This window comes from Carassius gibelio, chromosome A3 (assembly GCF_023724105.1).
Source record: "Carassius gibelio isolate Cgi1373 ecotype wild population from Czech Republic chromosome A3, carGib1.2-hapl.c, whole genome shotgun sequence".
Lineage (NCBI taxonomy): Eukaryota > Metazoa > Chordata > Actinopteri > Cypriniformes > Cyprinidae > Carassius > Carassius gibelio.
The window spans coordinates 691,729-707,945 of NC_068373.1; the positions used below are offsets into that span (position 1 = coordinate 691,729).

A 16,217-nucleotide genomic window follows, 5' to 3' on the forward strand; every position below is an offset into this window, starting at 1 on the left:
GGTGCTTTAAGCTTTAGGGTTTTCTTTCCTACTTATATTAGATTGGCTGATCTTTAAATAGCTCTCTCTTTGCAGCAGTCTTCGCTTATGGCCATACCACCCTGTCTATGCCAGATCATGTCTGAGCTCGGAAGCTAAGCAGGTTTGGGCCTGGTTAGTAATTGGATGGGAGACCCCCTGGTAATACCAGTTGCTTTAAGATTTTTGTAAATTTTTCACAAATTATATAATAATCTTGAAAAAAAAAAGAGTCAATGCCCATTCTTTGAATCTTAGCAGTCATGGACCTGTTTAGTGTCTGGATGGGAGACCGCCTCGGAATACCAGGTGCTCTAATATTATTGGAAATTTATTACTAATTATATAATAATCTTAAAAAAAAAAAAAAAAAAAAAGAGTCAATGCCCGATCTCTTAATCTTAGCAGGTATTGGCCTGGTTAGTGCTTGGATGGGAGACCGCCTGGGAATACCAGGTGCTTTAAGCTTTAGGGTTTTCTTTCCTACTTATATTAGATTGGCTGATCTTTAAATAGCTCTCTCTTTGCAGCAGTCTTCGCTTATGGCCATACCACCCTGTCTATGCCAGATCATGTCTGAGCTCGGAAGCTAAGCAGGTTTGGGCCTGGTTAGTAATTGGATGGGAGACCCCCTGGTAATACCAGTTGCTTTAAGATTTTTGTAAATTTTTCACAAATTATATAATAATCTTGAAAAAAAAAAGAGTCAATGCCCATTCTTTGAATCTTAGCAGTCATGGACCTGTTTAGTGTCTGGATGGGAGACCGCCTCGGAATACCAGGTGCTCTAATATTATTGGAAATTTATTACTAATTATATAATAATCTTAAAAAAAAAAAAAAAAAAAAAAGAGTCAATGCCCGATCTCTTAATCTTAGCAGGTATTGGCCTGGTTAGTGCTTGGATGGGAGACCGCCTGGGAATACCAGGTGCTTTAAGCTTTAGGGTTTTCTTTCCTACTTATATTAGATTGGCTGATCTTTAAATAGCTCTCTCTTTGCAGCAGTCTTCGCTTATGGCCATACCACCCTGTCTATGCCAGATCATGTCTGAGCTCGGAAGCTAAGCAGGTTTGGGCCTGGTTAGTAATTGGATGGGAGACCCCCTGGTAATACCAGTTGCTTTAAGATTTTTGTAAATTTTTCACAAATTATATAATAATCTTGAAAAAAAAAGAGTCAATGCCCATTCTTTGAATCTTAGCAGTCATGGACCTGTTTAGTGTCTGGATGGGAGACCGCCTCGGAATACCAGGTGCTTTAAGCTTTAGGGTTTTCTTTCCTACTTATATAATGTACCGGCGATTAGATTGACTGATCTTTAAATAGCTCTCTCTTTGCAGCAGTCTTCGCTTATGGCCATACCACCCTGGCTATGCCAGATCATGTCTGAGCTCGGAAGCTAAGCAGGTTTGGGCCTGGTTAGTAATTGGATGGGAGACCCCCTGGTAATACCAGTTGCTCTAAGATTTTTGTAAATTTTTCACAAATTATATAATAATCTTGAAAAAAAAAAGAGTCAATGCCCATTCTTTGAATCTTAGCAGTCATGGACCTGTTTAGTGTCTGGATGGGAGACCGCCTGGTAATACCAGGTGCTCTAATATTATTGGAAATTTATTACTAATTATATAATAATCTTAAAAAAAAAGAGCCAATGCCCGATCTCTTAATCTTAGCAGGTATTGGCCTGGTTAGTGCTTGGATGGGAGACCGCCTCGGAATACCAGGTGCTGTAAGCTTTTGGATTTTCATTCCTACTTATATAATGTATGGGCGATTTGATTGGCTGATCTTTAAATAGTCTTCTCTTTGCAGTATCCTTCGCTTGCGACCGTAACAACCTGGCTATGCCTGATCTCGTCTGCTCTCGGAAGCTAAGCAGGTTTGGTCCTGTATAATGTACCGGCGATTAGATTGGCTGATCTTTAAATAGCTCTCTCTTTGCAGCAGTCTTCGCTTATGGCCATTCCACCCTGGCTATGCCAGATCATGTCTGAGCTCGGAAACTAAGCAGGTTTCGGCCTGGTTAGTAATTGGATGGCAGACCCCCTGGTAATACCAGTTGCTTTAAGATTTTTGGAAATTTTTCACAAATTATATAATAATCTTGCAAGAAAAAAAGAAAGGAGTCAATGCCCCATATCTGAATCTTAGCAGGTATGGGCCTGGTTAGTAATTGGATGGGAGACAACCTGGTAATACCAGTTGCTTTAAGATTTTTGGAAATTTTTCACAAATTATATAATAATCTTGAAAAAAAAAAAAAGTCAATGCCCGATCTCTGAATAATAGCAGGTTTTGCCTGGTTAGTACTTGGATGGAAGACGGCCGGGAAATACCAGTTGCTGTAATATTTTTGGCAATTTTTACTAATTACATAATAATCTTGCAACAAAAAAAAAAAAAAAGAGTAAATGCCCAATCTTTGAATCTAAGGAGGTATGGACCTGTTTAGTGCTTGGATGGGAGACCGCCTCAGAATACCAGTTGCTGTAATATTTTTGGAAATTTGTACTAATTATATAATTATCTTGAAACAAAAAGAGTCAATGCCCAATCTTTGAATCTTAGCAGCTATGGACCTGTTTAGTGTTTGGATGGGAGACCGCCTCGGAAAACCAGGTGCTCTAATATTATTGGAAATTCATTACTAATTATATAATAATCTTTAAAAAAAAAAAAAAAAAAAAAAAAAAAGTCAATGCCCGATCTCTTAATCTTAGCAGGTATTGGCCTGGTTAGTGCTTGGATGGGAGACCGCCTGGGAATACCAGGTGCTTTAAGCTTTAGGGTTTTCTTTCCTACTTATATAATGTACCGGCGATTAGATTGGCTGATCTTTAAATAGCTCTCTCTTTGCAGCAGTCTTCGCTTATGGCCATACCACCCTGGCTATGCCAGATCATGTCTGAGCTCGGAAGCTAAGCAGGTTTGGGCCTGGTTAGTAATTGGATGGGAGACCCCCTGGTAATACCAGTTGCTTTAAGATTTTTGTAAATTTTTCACAAATTATATAATAATCTTGAAAAAAAAAGAGTCAATGCCCATTCTTTGAATCTTAGCAGTCATGGACCTGTTTAGTGTCTGGATGGGAGACCGCCTCGGAATACCAGGTGCTTTAAGCTTTAGGGTTTTCTTTCCTACTTATATAATGTACCGGCGATTAGATTGACTGATCTTTAAATAGCTCTCTCTTTGCAGCAGTCTTCGCTTATGGCCATACCACCCTGGCTATGCCAGATCATGTCTGAGCTCGGAAACTAAGCAGGTTTCGGCCTGGTTAGTAATTGGATGGCAGACCCCCTGGTAATACCAGTTGCTTTAAGATTTTTGGAAATTTTTCACAAATTATATAATAATCTTGCAAGAAAAAAAGAAAGGAGTCAATGCCCCATATCTGAATCTTAGCATGTATGGGCCTGGTTAGTAATTGGATGGGAGACACCCTGGTAATACCAGTTGCTTTAAGATTTTTGGAAATTTTTCACAAATTATATAATAATCTTGAGAAAAAAAAAAAAAGTCAATGCCCGATCTCTGAATAATAGCAGGTTTTGCCTGGTTAGTACTTGGATGGAAGACAGCCGGGAAATACCAGTTGCTGTAATATTTTTGGCAATTTTTACTAATTACATAATAATCTTGCAACAAAAAAAAAAAAAAAAGAGTAAATGCCCAATCTTTGAATCTTAGGAGGTATGGACCTGTTTAGTGCTTGGATGGGAGACCGCCTCGGAATACCAGTTGCTGTAATATTTTTGGAAATTTGTACTAATTATATAATTATCTTGAAACAAAAAGAGTCAATGCCCAATCTTTGAATCTTAGCAGCTATGGACCTGTTTAGTGTTTGGATGGGAGACCGCCTCGGAATACCAGTTGCTGTAATATTTTTGGAAATTTGTACTAATTATATAATTATCTTGAAACAAAAAGAGTCAATGCCCAATCTTTGAATCTTAGCAGCTATGGACCTGTTTAGTGTTTGGATGGGAGACCGCCTCGGAAAACCAGGTGCTCTAATATTATTGGAAATTTATTACTAATTATATAATAATCTAAAAAAAAAAAAAAAAAAAAAAAAGAGTCAATGCCCGATCTCTTAATCTTAGCAGGTATTGGCCTGGTTAGTGCTTGGATGGGAGACCGCCTGGGAATACCAGGTGCTTTAAGCTTTAGGGTTTTCTTTCCTACTTATATTAGATTGGCTGATCTTTAAATAGCTCTCTCTTTGCAGCAGTCTTCGCTTATGGCCATACCACCCTGTCTATGCCAGATCATGTCTGAGCTCGGAAGCTAAGCAGGTTTGGGCCTGGTTAGTAATTGGATGGGAGACCCCCTGGTAATACCAGTTGCTTTAAGATTTTTGTAAATTTTTCACAAATTATATAATAATCTTGAAAAAAAAAAGAGTCAATGCCCATTCTTTGAATCTTAGCAGTCATGGACCTGTTTAGTGTCTGGATGGGAGACCGCCTCGGAATACCAGGTGCTCTAATATTATTGGAAATTTATTACTAATTATATAATAATCTTAAAAAAAAAAAAAAAAAAAAAGAGTCAATGCCCGATCTCTTAATCTTAGCAGGTATTGGCCTGGTTAGTGCTTGGATGGGAGACCGCCTGGGAATACCAGGTGCTTTAAGCTTTAGGGTTTTCTTTCCTACTTATATTAGATTGGCTGATCTTTAAATAGCTCTCTCTTTGCAGCAGTCTTCGCTTATGGCCATACCACCCTGTCTATGCCAGATCATGTCTGAGCTCGGAAGCTAAGCAGGTTTGGGCCTGGTTAGTAATTGGATGGGAGACCCCCTGGTAATACCAGTTGCTTTAAGATTTTTGTAAATTTTTCACAAATTATATAATAATCTTGAAAAAAAAAAGAGTCAATGCCCATTCTTTGAATCTTAGCAGTCATGGACCTGTTTAGTGTCTGGATGGGAGACCGCCTCGGAATACCAGGTGCTCTAATATTATTGGAAATTTATTACTAATTATATAATAATCTTAAAAAAAAAAAAAAAAAAAAAAGAGTCAATGCCCGATCTCTTAATCTTAGCAGGTATTGGCCTGGTTAGTGCTTGGATGGGAGACCGCCTGGGAATACCAGGTGCTTTAAGCTTTAGGGTTTTCTTTCCTACTTATATTAGATTGGCTGATCTTTAAATAGCTCTCTCTTTGCAGCAGTCTTCGCTTATGGCCATACCACCCTGTCTATGCCAGATCATGTCTGAGCTCGGAAGCTAAGCAGGTTTGGGCCTGGTTAGTAATTGGATGGGAGACCCCCTGGTAATACCAGTTGCTTTAAGATTTTTGTAAATTTTTCACAAATTATATAATAATCTTGAAAAAAAAAGAGTCAATGCCCATTCTTTGAATCTTAGCAGTCATGGACCTGTTTAGTGTCTGGATGGGAGACCGCCTCGGAATACCAGGTGCTTTAAGCTTTAGGGTTTTCTTTCCTACTTATATAATGTACCGGCGATTAGATTGACTGATCTTTAAATAGCTCTCTCTTTGCAGCAGTCTTCGCTTATGGCCATACCACCCTGGCTATGCCAGATCATGTCTGAGCTCGGAAGCTAAGCAGGTTTGGGCCTGGTTAGTAATTGGATGGGAGACCCCCTGGTAATACCAGTTGCTCTAAGATTTTTGTAAATTTTTCACAAATTATATAATAATCTTGAAAAAAAAAAGAGTCAATGCCCATTCTTTGAATCTTAGCAGTCATGGACCTGTTTAGTGTCTGGATGGGAGACCGCCTGGTAATACCAGGTGCTCTAATATTATTGGAAATTTATTACTAATTATATAATAATCTTAAAAAAAAAGAGCCAATGCCCGATCTCTTAATCTTAGCAGGTATTGGCCTGGTTAGTGCTTGGATGGGAGACCGCCTCGGAATACCAGGTGCTGTAAGCTTTTGGATTTTCATTCCTACTTATATAATGTATGGGCGATTTGATTGGCTGATCTTTAAATAGTCTTCTCTTTGCAGTATCCTTCGCTTGCGACCGTAACAACCTGGCTATGCCTGATCTCGTCTGCTCTCGGAAGCTAAGCAGGTTTGGTCCTGTATAATGTACCGGCGATTAGATTGGCTGATCTTTAAATAGCTCTCTCTTTGCAGCAGTCTTCGCTTATGGCCATTCCACCCTGGCTATGCCAGATCATGTCTGAGCTCGGAAACTAAGCAGGTTTCGGCCTGGTTAGTAATTGGATGGCAGACCCCCTGGTAATACCAGTTGCTTTAAGATTTTTGGAAATTTTTCACAAATTATATAATAATCTTGCAAGAAAAAAAGAAAGGAGTCAATGCCCCATATCTGAATCTTAGCAGGTATGGGCCTGGTTAGTAATTGGATGGGAGACAACCTGGTAATACCAGTTGCTTTAAGATTTTTGGAAATTTTTCACAAATTATATAATAATCTTGAAAAAAAAAAAAAGTCAATGCCCGATCTCTGAATAATAGCAGGTTTTGCCTGGTTAGTACTTGGATGGAAGACGGCCGGGAAATACCAGTTGCTGTAATATTTTTGGCAATTTTTACTAATTACATAATAATCTTGCAACAAAAAAAAAAAAAAAGAGTAAATGCCCAATCTTTGAATCTAAGGAGGTATGGACCTGTTTAGTGCTTGGATGGGAGACCGCCTCAGAATACCAGTTGCTGTAATATTTTTGGAAATTTGTACTAATTATATAATTATCTTGAAACAAAAAGAGTCAATGCCCAATCTTTGAATCTTAGCAGCTATGGACCTGTTTAGTGTTTGGATGGGAGACCGCCTCGGAAAACCAGGTGCTCTAATATTATTGGAAATTCATTACTAATTATATAATAATCTTTAAAAAAAAAAAAAAAAAAAAAAAAAAAGTCAATGCCCGATCTCTTAATCTTAGCAGGTATTGGCCTGGTTAGTGCTTGGATGGGAGACCGCCTGGGAATACCAGGTGCTTTAAGCTTTAGGGTTTTCTTTCCTACTTATATAATGTACCGGCGATTAGATTGGCTGATCTTTAAATAGCTCTCTCTTTGCAGCAGTCTTCGCTTATGGCCATACCACCCTGGCTATGCCAGATCATGTCTGAGCTCGGAAGCTAAGCAGGTTTGGGCCTGGTTAGTAATTGGATGGGAGACCCCCTGGTAATACCAGTTGCTTTAAGATTTTTGTAAATTTTTCACAAATTATATAATAATCTTGAAAAAAAAAGAGTCAATGCCCATTCTTTGAATCTTAGCAGTCATGGACCTGTTTAGTGTCTGGATGGGAGACCGCCTCGGAATACCAGGTGCTTTAAGCTTTAGGGTTTTCTTTCCTACTTATATAATGTACCGGCGATTAGATTGACTGATCTTTAAATAGCTCTCTCTTTGCAGCAGTCTTCGCTTATGGCCATACCACCCTGGCTATGCCAGATCATGTCTGAGCTCGGAAACTAAGCAGGTTTCGGCCTGGTTAGTAATTGGATGGCAGACCCCCTGGTAATACCAGTTGCTTTAAGATTTTTGGAAATTTTTCACAAATTATATAATAATCTTGCAAGAAAAAAAGAAAGGAGTCAATGCCCCATATCTGAATCTTAGCAGTAGGGGTGTGCATTGGCACTGCCCTCACGATTCGATTCGATTACGATTCACCAGGTAACGATTCGATTCAATTCGATTCTACGATGCATTGCGATGCATCAAAATTCTACTGCACACAAGGCAAATTTTTCATCAGTCATGAGGCAAAACAAGCAGATATTAAACAACAGATTTTATTGGCTGCTATGTGTCTCCTGTATCTTTGACATAAAAGTTATTAAATTAAATTAAATGTAATAAAATAAAATAAAATGTAATTAAATAAAATGTACTAAATCAAATTAAATGGTACAGGGTATTGGATATGGCATTTTCATACCTGAAAATGAAAACAATCAAAATCACTGCTTTCAGTGCTTTTTTTTTTTTTTTTACACATCTTGACGGAGATGACAGGGCACTTCCTGAAGTCCTGTGCAAATATTAAAATAATAAGTAACACTATTTTAACAACAACCACCCAGGAATAAAAATATTCAGTGCAACAACACACAGTAACCACTTATTACTGTGAAACTTTTTTCAAGTAGTTAAGTAAAGTGCAAATTATTCTCAACAAAACAGCAGCTTAGCAGCTATATGACAATGACAATTATATATGCCTACCCCCTGATCCTACCATCACATCAGCTGCATACAATCGGTAGCTTATACCGGGGCTCAATTGTTTCAAGCATGTGGCAAAACCCCACATTTTCTACCACAGAATAGGGTCGTAGATCCTTCGCTATAAAACATGCCACCGATCGTGTGATCCTCTTTGCTCTCTGGAAGTTGTGTGGCAATGTTGATCAGGATACCAATGATCAACATGGTTCGTGAAGTTAGCTGTATTGCCAACGTGCTTAATTTTAGTGTGGCAGATTTTACACACCGCGTAAGACGTGTCTAGTGTCCCATTCACTTCATAAAATCCGAAATGTGCCCAGATGTCCGCTTTCCAAGCTTTGGGCGCGTTTTTTATAATCCGTCTATCACGGTCATCTCCCTCCGCCTCAGCCATCTTGCTTGTTGTTGTTGTTATTCTCCCGGAACCGGAAGTATTTAAACTTCACAACTTTTTTGTCCGCCAGAAAATAAACAGTGACATAATCGATTATGGCACTTTGCCGCATCGATGCTGAATCGTTCATGCCCCGCATCGCGATGCATTGCCGAATCGATTATTGTTGACACCCCTACTTAGCAGGTATGGGCCTGGTTAGTAATTGGATGGGAGACAACCTGGTAATACCAGTTGCTTTAAGATTTTTGGAAATTTTTCACAAATTATATAATAATCTTGAAAAAAAAAAAAAGTCAATGCCCGATCTCTGAATAATAGCAGGTTTTGCCTGGTTAGTACTTGGATGGAAGACGGCCGGGAAATACCAGTTGCTGTAATATTTTTGGCAATTTTTACTAATTACATAATAATCTTGCAACAAAAAAAAAAAAAAAGAGTAAATGCCCAATCTTTGAATCTAAGGAGGTATGGACCTGTTTAGTGCTTGGATGGGAGACCGCCTCAGAATACCAGTTGCTGTAATATTTTTGGAAATTTGTACTAATTATATAATTATCTTGAAACAAAAAGAGTCAATGCCCAATCTTTGAATCTTAGCAGCTATGGACCTGTTTAGTGTTTGGATGGGAGACCGCCTCGGAAAACCAGGTGCTCTAATATTATTGGAAATTCATTACTAATTATATAATAATCTTTAAAAAAAAAAAAAAAAAAAAAAAAAAAAGTCAATGCCCGATCTCTTAATCTTAGCAGGTATTGGCCTGGTTAGTGCTTGGATGGGAGACCGCCTGGGAATACCAGGTGCTTTAAGCTTTAGGGTTTTCTTTCCTACTTATATAATGTACCGGCGATTAGATTGGCTGATCTTTAAATAGCTCTCTCTTTGCAGCAGTCTTCGCTTATGGCCATACCACCCTGGCTATGCCAGATCATGTCTGAGCTCGGAAGCTAAGCAGGTTTGGGCCTGGTTAGTAATTGGATGGGAGACCCCCTGGTAATACCAGTTGCTTTAAGATTTTTGTAAATTTTTCACAAATTATATAATAATCTTGAAAAAAAAAGAGTCAATGCCCATTCTTTGAATCTTAGCAGTCATGGACCTGTTTAGTGTCTGGATGGGAGACCGCCTCGGAATACCAGGTGCTTTAAGCTTTAGGGTTTTCTTTCCTACTTATATAATGTACCGGCGATTAGATTGACTGATCTTTAAATAGCTCTCTCTTTGCAGCAGTCTTCGCTTATGGCCATACCACCCTGGCTATGCCAGATCATGTCTGAGCTCGGAAGCTAAGCAGGTTTGGGCCTGGTTAGTAATTGGATGGGAGACCCCCTGGTAATACCAGTTGCTCTAAGATTTTTGTAAATTTTTCACAAATTATATAATAATCTTGAAAAAAAAAAGAGTCAATGCCCATTCTTTGAATCTTAGCAGTCATGGACCTGTTTAGTGTCTGGATGGGAGACCGCCTGGTAATACCAGGTGCTCTAATATTATTGGAAATTTATTACTAATTATATAATAATCTTAAAAAAAAAGAGCCAATGCCCGATCTCTTAATCTTAGCAGGTATTGGCCTGGTTAGTGCTTGGATGGGAGACCGCCTCGGAATACCAGGTGCTGTAAGCTTTTGGATTTTCATTCCTACTTATATAATGTATGGGCGATTTGATTGGCTGATCTTTAAATAGTCTTCTCTTTGCAGTATCCTTCGCTTGCGACCGTAACAACCTGGCTATGCCTGATCTCGTCTGCTCTCGGAAGCTAAGCAGGTTTGGTCCTGTATAATGTACCGGCGATTAGATTGGCTGATCTTTAAATAGCTCTCTCTTTGCAGCAGTCTTCGCTTATGGCCATTCCACCCTGGCTATGCCAGATCATGTCTGAGCTCGGAAACTAAGCAGGTTTCGGCCTGGTTAGTAATTGGATGGCAGACCCCCTGGTAATACCAGTTGCTTTAAGATTTTTGGAAATTTTTCACAAATTATATAATAATCTTGCAAGAAAAAAAGAAAGGAGTCAATGCCCCATATCTGAATCTTAGCAGGTATGGGCCTGGTTAGTAATTGGATGGGAGACAACCTGGTAATACCAGTTGCTTTAAGATTTTTGGAAATTTTTCACAAATTATATAATAATCTTGAAAAAAAAAAAAAGTCAATGCCCGATCTCTGAATAATAGCAGGTTTTGCCTGGTTAGTACTTGGATGGAAGACGGCCGGGAAATACCAGTTGCTGTAATATTTTTGGCAATTTTTACTAATTACATAATAATCTTGCAACAAAAAAAAAAAAAAAGAGTAAATGCCCAATCTTTGAATCTAAGGAGGTATGGACCTGTTTAGTGCTTGGATGGGAGACCGCCTCAGAATACCAGTTGCTGTAATATTTTTGGAAATTTGTACTAATTATATAATTATCTTGAAACAAAAAGAGTCAATGCCCAATCTTTGAATCTTAGCAGCTATGGACCTGTTTAGTGTTTGGATGGGAGACCGCCTCGGAAAACCAGGTGCTCTAATATTATTGGAAATTCATTACTAATTATATAATAATCTTTAAAAAAAAAAAAAAAAAAAAAAAAAAAAGTCAATGCCCGATCTCTTAATCTTAGCAGGTATTGGCCTGGTTAGTGCTTGGATGGGAGACCGCCTGGGAATACCAGGTGCTTTAAGCTTTAGGGTTTTCTTTCCTACTTATATAATGTACCGGCGATTAGATTGGCTGATCTTTAAATAGCTCTCTCTTTGCAGCAGTCTTCGCTTATGGCCATACCACCCTGGCTATGCCAGATCATGTCTGAGCTCGGAAGCTAAGCAGGTTTGGGCCTGGTTAGTAATTGGATGGGAGACCCCCTGGTAATACCAGTTGCTCTAAGATTTTTGTAAATTTTTCACAAATTATATAATAATCTTGAAAAAAAAAAGAGTCAATGCCCATTCTTTGAATCTTAGCAGTCATGGACCTGTTTAGTGTCTGGATGGGAGACCGCCTCGGAATACCAGGTGCTCTAATATTATTGGAAATTTATTACTAATTATATAATAATCTTAAAAAAAAAAAAAAAAAAAAAAGAGTCAATGCCCGATCTCTTAATCTTAGCAGGTATTGGCCTGGTTAGTGCTTGGATGGGAGACCGCCTGGGAATACCAGGTGCTTTAAGCTTTAGGGTTTTCTTTCCTACTTATATAATGTACCGGCGATTAGATTGACTGATCTTTAAATAGCTCTCTCTTTGCAGCAGTCTTCGCTTATGGCCATACCACCCTGGCTATGCCAGATCATGTCTGAGCTCGGAAGCTAAGCAGGTTTGGGCCTGGTTAGTAATTGGATGGGAGACCCCCTGGTAATACCAGTTGCTTTAAGATTTTTGTAAATTTTTCACAAATTATATAATAATCTTGAAAAAAAAAAGAGTGAATGCCCAATCTTTGAATCTTAGCAGTCATTGACCTGTGTAGTGTTTGGATGGGAGACCCCCTGGTAATACCAGGTGCTCTAATATTATTGGAAATTTATTACTAATTATATAATAATCTTAAAAAAAAGAGCCAATGCCCGATCTCTTAATCTTAGCAGGTATTGGCCTGGTTAGTGCTTGGATGGGAGACCGCCTCGGAATACCAGGTGCTGTAAGCTTTTGGATTTTCATTCCTACTTATATAATGTATGGGCGATTTGATTGGCTGATCTTTAAATAGTCTTCTCTTTGCAGTATCCTTCGCTTGCGACCGTAACAACCTGGCTATGCCTGATCTCGTCTGCTCTCGGAAGCTAAGCAGGTTTGGTCCTGTATAATGTACCGGCGATTAGATTGGCTGATCTTTAAATAGCTCTCTCTTTGCAGCAGTCTTCGCTTATGGCCATTCCACCCTGGCTATGCCAGATCATGTCTGAGCTCGGAAACTAAGCAGGTTTCGGCCTGGTTAGTAATTGGATGGCAGACCCCCTGGTAATACCAGTTGCTTTAAGATTTTTGGAAATTTTTCACAAATTATATAATAATCTTGCAAGAAAAAAAGAAAGGAGTCAATGCCCCATATCTGAATCTTAGCAGGTATGGGCCTGGTTAGTAATTGGATGGGAGACACCCTGGTAATACCAGTTGCTTTAAGATTTTTGGAAATTTTTCACAAATTATATGATAATCTTGAAAAAAAAAAAAAAAAGTCAATGCCCGATCTCTGAATAATAGCAGGTTTTGCCTGGTTAGTACTTGGATGGAAGACGGCCGGGAAATACCAGTTGCTGTAATATTTTTGGCAATTTTTACTAATTACATAATAATCTTGCAACAAAAAAAAAAAAAGAGTAAATGCCCAATCTTTGAATCTTAGGAGGTATGGACCTGTTTAGTGCTTGGATGGGAGACCTCCTCAGAATACCAGTTGCTGTAATATTTTTGGAAATTTGTACTAATTATATAATTATCTTGAAACAAAAAGAGTCAATGCCCAATCTTTGAATCTTAGCAGCTATGGACCTGTTTAGTGTTTGGATGGGAGACCGCCTCGGAAAACCAGGTGCTCTAATATTATTGGAAATTCATTACTAATTATATAATAATCTTTAAAAAAAAAAAAAAAAAAAAAAAAAGTCAATGCCCGATCTCTTAATCTTAGCAGGTATTGGCCTGGTTAGTGCTTGGATGGGAGACCGCCTGGGAATACCAGGTGCTTTAAGCTTTAGGGTTTTCTTTCCTACTTATATAATGTACCGGCGATTAGATTGGCTGATCTTTAAATAGCTCTCTCTTTGCAGCAGTCTTCGCTTATGGCCATACCACCCTGGCTATGCCAGATCATGTCTGAGCTCGGAAGCTAAGCAGGTTTGGGCCTGGTTAGTAATTGGATGGGAGACCCCCTGGTAATACCAGTTGCTCTAAGATTTTTGTAAATTTTTCACAAATTATATAATAATCTTGAAAAAAAAAAGAGTCAATGCCCATTCTTTGAATCTTAGCAGTCATGGACCTGTTTAGTGTCTGGATGGGAGACCGCCTCGGAATACCAGGTGCTCTAATATTATTGGAAATTTATTACTAATTATATAATAATCTTAAAAAAAAAGAGCCAATGCCCGATCTCTTAATCTTAGCAGGTATTGGCCTGGTTAGTGCTTGGATGGGAGACCGCCTCGGAATACCAGGTGCTGTAAGCTTTTGGATTTTCATTCCTACTTATATAATGTATGGGCGATTTGATTGGCTGATCTTTAAATAGTCTTCTCTTTGCAGTATCCTTCGCTTGCGACCGTAACAACCTGGCTATGCCTGATCTCGTCTGCTCTCGGAAGCTAGGTTGGTAGGTTTGGTCCTGTATAATGTACCGGCGATTAGATTGGCTGATCTTTAAATAGCTCTCTCTTTGCAGCAGTCTTCGCTTATGGCCATTCCACCCTGGCTATGCCAGATCATGTCTGAGCTCGGAAACTAAGCAGGTTTCGGCCTGGTTAGTAATTGGATGGCAGACCCCCTGGTAATACCAGTTGCTTTAAGATTTTTGGAAATTTTTCACAAATTATATAATAATCTTGCAAGAAAAAAAGAAAGGAGTCAATGCCCCATATCTGAATCTTAGCAGGTATGGGCCTGGTTAGTAATTGGATGGGAGACAACCTGGTAATACCAGTTTCTTTAAGATTTTTGGAAATTTTTCACAAATTATATAATAATCTTGAAAAAAAAAAAAGTCAATGCCCGATCTCTGAATAATAGCAGGTTTTGCCTGGTTAGTACTTGGATGGAAGACGGCCGGGAAATACCAGTTGCTGTAATATTTTTGGCAATTTTTACTAATTACATAATAATCTTGCAACAAAAAAAAAAAAAAAGAGTAAATGCCCAATCTTTGAATCTAAGGAGGTATGGACCTGTTTAGTGCTTGGATGGGAGACCGCCTCAGAATACCAGTTGCTGTAATATTTTTGGAAATTTGTACTAATTATATAATTATCTTGAAACAAAAAGAGTCAATGCCCAATCTTTGAATCTTAGCAGCTATGGACCTGTTTAGTGTTTGGATGGGAGACCGCCTCGGAAAACCAGGTGCTCTAATATTATTGGAAATTCATTACTAATTATATAATAATCTTTAAAAAAAAAAAAAAAAAAAAAAAAAAAAGTCAATGCCCGATCTCTTAATCTTAGCAGGTATTGGCCTGGTTAGTGCTTGGATGGGAGACCGCCTGGGAATACCAGGTGCTTTAAGCTTTAGGGTTTTCTTTCCTACTTATATAATGTACCGGCGATTAGATTGGCTGATCTTTAAATAGCTCTCTCTTTGCAGCAGTCTTCGCTTATGGCCATACCACCCTGGCTATGCCAGATCATGTCTGAGCTCGGAAGCTAAGCAGGTTTGGGCCTGGTTAGTAATTGGATGGGAGACCCCCTGGTAATACCAGTTGCTCTAAGATTTTTGTAAATTTTTCACAAATTATATAATAATCTTGAAAAAAAAAAGAGTCAATGCCCATTCTTTGAATCTTAGCAGTCATGGACCTGTTTAGTGTCTGGATGGGAGACCGCCTCGGAATACCAGGTGCTCTAATATTATTGGAAATTTATTACTAATTATATAATAATCTTAAAAAAAAAAAAAAAAAAAAAAGAGTCAATGCCCGATCTCTTAATCTTAGCAGGTATTGGCCTGGTTAGTGCTTGGATGGGAGACCGCCTGGGAATACCAGGTGCTTTAAGCTTTAGGGTTTTCTTTCCTACTTATATAATGTACCGGCGATTAGATTGACTGATCTTTAAATAGCTCTCTCTTTGCAGCAGTCTTCGCTTATGGCCATACCACCCTGGCTATGCCAGATCATGTCTGAGCTCGGAAGCTAAGCAGGTTTGGGCCTGGTTAGTAATTGGATGGGAGACCCCCTGGTAATACCAGTTGCTTTAAGATTTTTGTAAATTTTTCACAAATTATATAATAATCTTGAAAAAAAAAAGAGTGAATGCCCAATCTTTGAATCTTAGCAGTCATTGACCTGTGTAGTGTTTGGATGGGAGACCCCCTGGTAATACCAGGTGCTCTAATATTATTGGAAATTTATTACTAATTATATAATAATCTTAAAAAAAAGAGCCAATGCCCGATCTCTTAATCTTAGCAGGTATTGGCCTGGTTAGTGCTTGGATGGGAGACCGCCTCGGAATACCAGGTGCTGTAAGCTTTTGGATTTTCATTCCTACTTATATAATGTATGGGCGATTTGATTGGCTGATCTTTAAATAGTCTTCTCTTTGCAGTATCCTTCGCTTGCGACCGTAACAACCTGGCTATGCCTGATCTCGTCTGCTCTCGGAAGCTAAGCAGGTTTGGTCCTGTATAATGTACCGGCGATTAGATTGGCTGATCTTTAAATAGCTCTCTCTTTGCAGCAGTCTTCGCTTATGGCCATTCCACCCTGGCTATGCCAGATCATGTCTGAGCTCGGAAACTAAGCAGGTTTCGGCCTGGTTAGTAATTGGATGGCAGACCCCCTGGTAATACCAGTTGCTTTAAGATTTTTGGAAATTTTTCACAAATTATATAATAATCTTGCAAGAAAAAAAGAAAGGAGTCAATGCCCCATATCTGAATCTTAGCAGGTATGGG

At 38.7% G+C, this 16,217-nt stretch overlaps 17 pseudogenes; all 17 read left to right on the top strand.

Annotated features, from left to right (window-relative positions):
* Positions 1-83: 83 nt before the first annotated feature.
* Positions 84-202, top strand: LOC127960404 (uncharacterized; annotated as a pseudogene).
* A 354-nt stretch (positions 203-556) lies between these two features.
* On the top strand, positions 557-675 carry LOC127960415 (uncharacterized; annotated as a pseudogene).
* Positions 676-1,030: 355 nt separating this feature from the next.
* On the top strand, positions 1,031-1,149 carry LOC127960426 (uncharacterized; annotated as a pseudogene).
* A 220-nt stretch (positions 1,150-1,369) lies between these two features.
* Positions 1,370-1,488, top strand: LOC127958678 (uncharacterized; annotated as a pseudogene).
* Positions 1,489-2,891: 1,403 nt separating this feature from the next.
* LOC127965161 (uncharacterized) lies at positions 2,892-3,010 on the top strand (annotated as a pseudogene).
* A 1,256-nt stretch (positions 3,011-4,266) lies between these two features.
* LOC127960437 (uncharacterized) lies at positions 4,267-4,385 on the top strand (annotated as a pseudogene).
* A 354-nt stretch (positions 4,386-4,739) lies between these two features.
* LOC127960459 (uncharacterized) lies at positions 4,740-4,858 on the top strand (annotated as a pseudogene).
* A 355-nt stretch (positions 4,859-5,213) lies between these two features.
* On the top strand, positions 5,214-5,332 carry LOC127960471 (uncharacterized; annotated as a pseudogene).
* A 220-nt stretch (positions 5,333-5,552) lies between these two features.
* LOC127958679 (uncharacterized) lies at positions 5,553-5,671 on the top strand (annotated as a pseudogene).
* A 1,403-nt stretch (positions 5,672-7,074) lies between these two features.
* Positions 7,075-7,193, top strand: LOC127965163 (uncharacterized; annotated as a pseudogene).
* A 2,325-nt stretch (positions 7,194-9,518) lies between these two features.
* Positions 9,519-9,637, top strand: LOC127965164 (uncharacterized; annotated as a pseudogene).
* A 220-nt stretch (positions 9,638-9,857) lies between these two features.
* Positions 9,858-9,976, top strand: LOC127958681 (uncharacterized; annotated as a pseudogene).
* A 1,404-nt stretch (positions 9,977-11,380) lies between these two features.
* On the top strand, positions 11,381-11,499 carry LOC127958686 (uncharacterized; annotated as a pseudogene).
* Positions 11,500-11,868: 369 nt separating this feature from the next.
* LOC127965165 (uncharacterized) lies at positions 11,869-11,987 on the top strand (annotated as a pseudogene).
* A 1,401-nt stretch (positions 11,988-13,388) lies between these two features.
* On the top strand, positions 13,389-13,507 carry LOC127958687 (uncharacterized; annotated as a pseudogene).
* A 1,407-nt stretch (positions 13,508-14,914) lies between these two features.
* LOC127958689 (uncharacterized) lies at positions 14,915-15,033 on the top strand (annotated as a pseudogene).
* Positions 15,034-15,402: 369 nt separating this feature from the next.
* LOC127965167 (uncharacterized) lies at positions 15,403-15,521 on the top strand (annotated as a pseudogene).
* Positions 15,522-16,217: the final 696 nt, after the last annotated feature.